Source organism: Lissotriton helveticus, chromosome 1_1, assembly GCF_964261635.1.
Source record: "Lissotriton helveticus chromosome 1_1, aLisHel1.1, whole genome shotgun sequence".
In the NCBI taxonomy this organism is placed as follows: Eukaryota; Metazoa; Chordata; class Amphibia; order Caudata; family Salamandridae; genus Lissotriton; species Lissotriton helveticus.
Genome location: NC_136057.1, coordinates 1682859103 through 1682864938, shown reverse-complemented (window position 1 = coordinate 1682864938; position 5836 = coordinate 1682859103). Strand labels below are relative to the sequence as shown.

At 44.2% G+C, this 5836-nt stretch overlaps 1 non-coding gene across 1 annotated transcript; it reads right to left on the bottom strand.

Moving 5' to 3' along the window:
• Positions 1-5276: 5276 nt before the first annotated feature.
• Positions 5277-5493, bottom strand: LOC144780633 (small nucleolar RNA SNORA73 family). Its single transcript, XR_013600758.1, has one exon. It is a non-coding gene; the product is annotated as a small nucleolar RNA SNORA73 family (small nucleolar RNA).
• Between the last annotated feature and the right edge of the window lie 343 nt (positions 5494-5836).

Here is a 5836-nt window from a genome sequence, read left to right as displayed (position 1 = left end):
GACTCTATGGTTCAAGTCATTATCAATACCGCACATAGTCCAGCACATTTAGGAGAAAAAGCTATGTTAGACAGTATCCAGAACATTTGGTTCAACAAGCATTTACGAGCTGCAGCCAAGCAGAAAGTCCGTACCTGTATGATATGTTGTCAGTTTAATCCAGGTAAAAGTGTCCCGGTGGAACAAGGTGGATTCCAGCCCCCTGACCACCCTTTTGAAGTCCTCCAAATGGATTATATTCAGATGGAGCGATGTCGAGGTTTCAAGTATGTCCTTGTAGTTGTATGCGCTTTGTCCAGATGGACAGAAGCATATCCAGTCCCAGATTACACAGCCGCGACCACTGCCAAGCAGTTGGTTCGTGAATTCTTCCCCCGCTACGGACTCCCTAGAGTCGTATATTCTGATAACGGCCAGCCATTCTCATCTGAGCTCATGAAACACATCTCCCTTTTGTTAGGGTACCGGTGGAAGTTCCATTGTGTACGCCATCCTGAAGCAGCCGGTCTCGTAGAGAGACATAATCAGACCCTGAAAATCCGCATTGCCAAAATATGTAAAGAGAAAGGTGTGGACTGGCTAGTAGCTCTGCCAGTCGCTTTGTTTTATATGCGCATGGTCGCACATTCCAGATCAGGTCTGTCCCCGTATGAGGTCGTATTCGGCCGCCCCCCTAATATGTGGGGTACACCTAGACCCCGAAGTATTACAGATGTTTCAAGTAATATGCTGACAGATTACCTAGCTTCCTTGATGTCTGCCCTACACTCTTGTCGTTCACAGGTTGCCGCCGCATTTCCAGACAATACCGAGGTGGCACCGCATGAGATCGTTCCCGGAAATCTGGTTCTTGTGAGGAACTTTGATCGTTCAAGTCCGCTGGAGCCCCGCTGGAAGGAGCCCAAGCAGGTCCTCCTGGCCACCCGTACTGCCGTCAAGCTGGAAGGCAGGAAGGGCTGGGTCCACCTGTCTCATGTGAAAAAATTTTATGGACTAAAGACTGTTTCCAAGAACATTTCCGAGGATTTTAAGGATTGCCAAAGTACTATTCTCAAGGACTGTCCCGCAAAAGACAATGATACAGATCCCTCCCTGTTAGAGAAAACTCCGCAGCAGGAGTACAAGCTAAAATTAAGGTCTAGTAAAATAAGTCAGCCAGTTTGATTGTCTAAGTCCTCCCCTAGGTGAAACGGTTAGACCGGTTCCTGACATGTATATAATAGACCCCCACAGAGAGAGAGTTAGTGAGAACTCTAAAAGTTGCACTATTATTTTATGTTTTCTGCTATATCTCAGCCTTATGATTACCTGCACAAGTTATGCATTTTATTTGTATTTTCCAGTTTCTCATGTAAATAAGTCTTCTAATGTTACAGTAGAGCACACGTTTAGTGATCTGCCTCCTCATGAACTCTCATATCGTCTTGCTATGCGTAATAATTCCTTTATCCGCATGTTACATTACTCACACCAGACCAGCAATGCCACAAATTGTTGGGTGTGTGGTCGACTCCCCCCTTTCCAGACACCGAAGGGAGTTCTGCCACTCTTTCCTTATCCATTTTCACATAATGGTTCATGTGCAGCATGGTCCACGTTAACGTCATCCTTAACAGATATGTCTTTTCTTAACAGTACATGTTTTCCAGACAAGCAAGGTCTTCCCCACAGAACAGGGTTAGATCTAGAAAATGAAGTTTATAATTTAGGTAATTATTCTTCGAATTTCATGGTCCTGAATGTTCAGTCTGATACTACTCCAGACTTACCTGCTATGTCAGTACTACCAGTTAAAGGCGAATTATGTGTTCGAAAGAATGGTTCCGTACATGTAGGACATAGTGATTGTACTACTATTGTCAAGTATAGTGACAGTGGGAAATCTATTTTCAAAGCTTCACGTCATTCTTATTTTGTTTGTGGTCAGACCGCATATGTTCGTCTGCCCCTCGAGTGGGAGGGTACCTGTTACATTGCCTTCCTACTGCCACCAGTTTTTCTAGCCCCACCTGACTATCATAGGAATTCCCACCTAGTACATACGAGACACAAAAGAGACCTCCCGATTGTCGATTATACTGAAACTGCTCTAGAACAATACATAGATATCAATAAAGGTGTCTTTCCCTATTTAGGTACTGTCGTGAATAGTAAACTGATACGTAGATTAACCAGAACCCTTGAAGCAGTAGTGATTGAGACTACCTCTGCTCTAGGTAACTTGACCGAAGAGCAATCCTTTATGAGAATTGTCGTGCTCCAGAATCGTCTCGTCCTTGACGTCATACTGGCCGATAGGGGCGGGGCATGTAGAGTCATCGGATCTAGTTGCTGCATTTTCATTCCAAATAACGCGCCGTCTGTTTATTCAGCTATAACCAGACTCCATAAAATTGTCCATATGTTACACCAAGATCCAGGCACCTGGACATGGTCCGGTTGGTTCTGGAATATAATTTCCGCTTGGGGATGGAAAGTATTGTCATTTCTGGGTATTGCAGTAGCGATCATATTCAGTTGCTGCCTCTGTATACAATGTGGCCCTGCGATTTGTGGCATTTGTGCTACCTCTTGTATTCCTAGTCCCAAGTCCCGTCCTAAATCCCGTTCCAAGAAAATTCGAGACGAGCAAATGATACTGTATGAAATGATAGATGGTATCATGAATATTGATGTTTCCTGATGGAAACGTAGTGACAAGGAGGGAATGTGGAAAAGTAAATTTTGCCATGTTCTGTGTCCCTACGTGTTCCCCATCCTATGTTATGTGTGCATGATTAATATGCATATGTATTTCCCCATGATCGATTAAAGACGCAATTACAGTTGTGTCCATCTCTAGTATGTCAGTTTCCAGTTCTCGTGAATACTATGAATATCAGGCCTATGTAAAGTTACGTTGCCACGTTTCCCAGTGTGCACGTTATTTCATTGAAAAGTCCCCGTTTCTAGGCCTCAAAAGGGCCCGGACACCAGATTCAGCTCCTGTCTCCTGAACCCTCGCTGAGGAGCGATACAGCCCCCACCTGTATCCTCGACCCTTCACTTACTTCCTGCCCCACAGTGCCTGGCTCGACCTGGCTCTGCCTGTTAGTCTGCCAAGAGTATGTTATGATTCTAGTTATCAGTCCAACCCTCCTTCTCTGCATTCCTAAGCTACTGAATCGCATCAATAGTTTCCGTCATTGTCTAGCCTTTACGTCTCCATGTAAGGGAAATACTGTATTTAATGGTCATTTAATATTCCTCAGCACGCACTACATGTAGAATAATGCATGCTCCAGTCTTAGAGTCTGTTAGCCTCTCCCCTCCTGACTCTTAGTTTATATCAACATGTCCTCTAAACATTAGATACTAGATAGGGTTTAGGTACATGTCGCCCTGACTCTCCAGACTTCAGTCTCTACTCCTAGCGCAGAGTTCATAGCCCCCAGCTTCTCCTAGTAACACGTCATTGTCAGTTTGCGTGCACCATTAGGTTAGAGGTCCCGGCTCCTTAGGTAGCCCCCTCCATGTTTCCGCCCTATTTATGACATATTCTGTTACGTTTACATCACATGTCTATGTATACGCCTCCTGTTACACCCACTTTCACCCTTATCTTTCGCGACTGCTATTGACCACACCCACTGCTCCGCCTATCGTATGTATTGTAATGCAACTGTTTTAGTATATATGCTTGTGTACTGTTATTAAAGTTAGCGCGCTCATTCCCTGTCCCCCCTGCAGGGCCCTGCCATCCAGTTCCCGTGCAGGTTGTCCTGTTCCTGTCCTTTATGCTGTATTAAACCTGCAAACTCCTACTACCTCGAATCTTGACTCTTATTTATTGAGCTATCTGTTATTGCTATGTCCAGTCAAACCTAGATCCGGTATTATTTATTTATATACCACAGAGTAGTGAGAAGAAATATTGACGTAGTGCTGGTGAGCAGTATTTGAATAGTACAGGGGTGGTGAAGTGTTTTGGATAACAGTATGTGGTGTGTAAGAGAGGATGGACAAGAGTTATGAGTGGGTATGTTAGATTTGATCACTGGATCAGGTAATGTGTGTAGTGGAGTGGTGTGTAACAATTGCATGGTTGTGTGTAATTAGTAAAAAGAGGGGGCAAGTGTTGGTGGATGGTGTGATGGAAGGCTGAGTATAGGTTTTGTCATGATAAAAGGGGCTCTGTCAGGAGCAAGTAGAGGATAGCGCTGGTGTTTTGTTTGAACATGGAGTGTGTGTCTTGATACATGAAAGTTATGTATAATGTGGGTTTGTGTTGTGTTGGTGATGTATTAGTGATATAGGTCAGAGGTGTGTTTTGTGTGAGAATGCAGGTGCCGTAGTGTTGTAGTTGGGGTAGAATTTTGTGTAGGTGTGGTTTATCGTGGCTTGTAGTGGTTCAATAGACATTGAAATCTGTATGAAGTGTGTTTGTGCTGCATGAGTAGAATGCCTTTGCTGATATTGTGTTTGGATGTTGGTGGATGTGGAGGGGTCAAGGTGGTAGCTCTTAAGTGAAAACTGGGCTGCATCTTTTGCCCTAGGCCCGACCTGAAAAGGCCCAAAACAGGCAACTAACCTTCCTTGTCCTCTCCACCCAGCCCAAACAGGCAACTGCCCTTGTCCTCTCTGCCCAGCCCAAACAGGCAACTGTCCTTGTCCTCTCCGTCCTTAGCCTCGAGGCCCTAGGCTGAGATGCCCCTAGCCCTTTGCTTAACATTTCCCAATTGGCCAATGGAACACTAGCCCTAACCCTTGCCAATCAGAACCTTAAACCCTAAAACCAATGGGAGACCTGGCCCTATTAACCAATCACAGTCCTAGCAACTAACATCCAATCAAAGCCAAAGCCTTAATCCCTAAGTCCAACAGGAAATCCTAGCCTTAGTAGCCAATCAGAACCTAGCCCAAAAAGACTATGCAGCACCCCTCTGACAACAAGAACCACATACAGCAGCACTCAGCACTTGTAGACCACAAAGCACAACGCTTTCAGTTGACATCCACAAAAGTATTATACCACATCCATGCCATCTGAGCACCTTCATAAACACTAAATACATCAGACTGGAAGTTGAATATTAGTTAAGTCATTATACCACAAGGACTTTGGGACCTGCCATGCTACTTACCCAAAGCATGAAAGATTGGTAAGCTAAAGAAGAAAAAACAACTATTAGCACAGCCTAAAGATTTCACACATAATATATTTGATGCGCCCCAGCAGCAAAGTGCTATATTACACCACAACCACCCTGGCTTGCACACATCAGCCAAACACTGCATTGTATACCCTGCATGGTTTGTCCCTCAGTCATGGTCCGAGTACTCTGAAAAGTCACAGGAATACATGATGAAGCTAAACAATCCAAAGACTGCGAGCAAAGCTTGTTCTTCAGCAGCGTGGAATGGGACTGTACATCATGGGCCAAGGGCCTAGGCTCCAATATGCTACTAGGACAGAGCTTAGAGAGAGCAATCTCCTCCAGGTATCCCTATTGGGTCACCATTAATATTACACGTTACAGTTCAAATGAACCAACTTCTAATCATAGTCAGCAGGCCACAGCCAACACAAACTTGTTCCAACTTCAGTGCATGTGTAGTTTTGCACAGGAAATGTTCTGCTTCGGTACAAGTTAAGGATTTTCACACAATTGTACCACATTATCTTTATTTAAAGTTACTAAAGCGTTTTTTTCCTGCATTTGTGACAGAGTAGTGTTTCTTTTCACACATTTTAACTTGTTTCTTCAGTTTAGCTCAAGTGAAAAGATTAATGATCCGACACAATGTGCCTGAAGTTGAGCTGTGTCCACATTCTGAACTAGCGAATGTAGTGTAC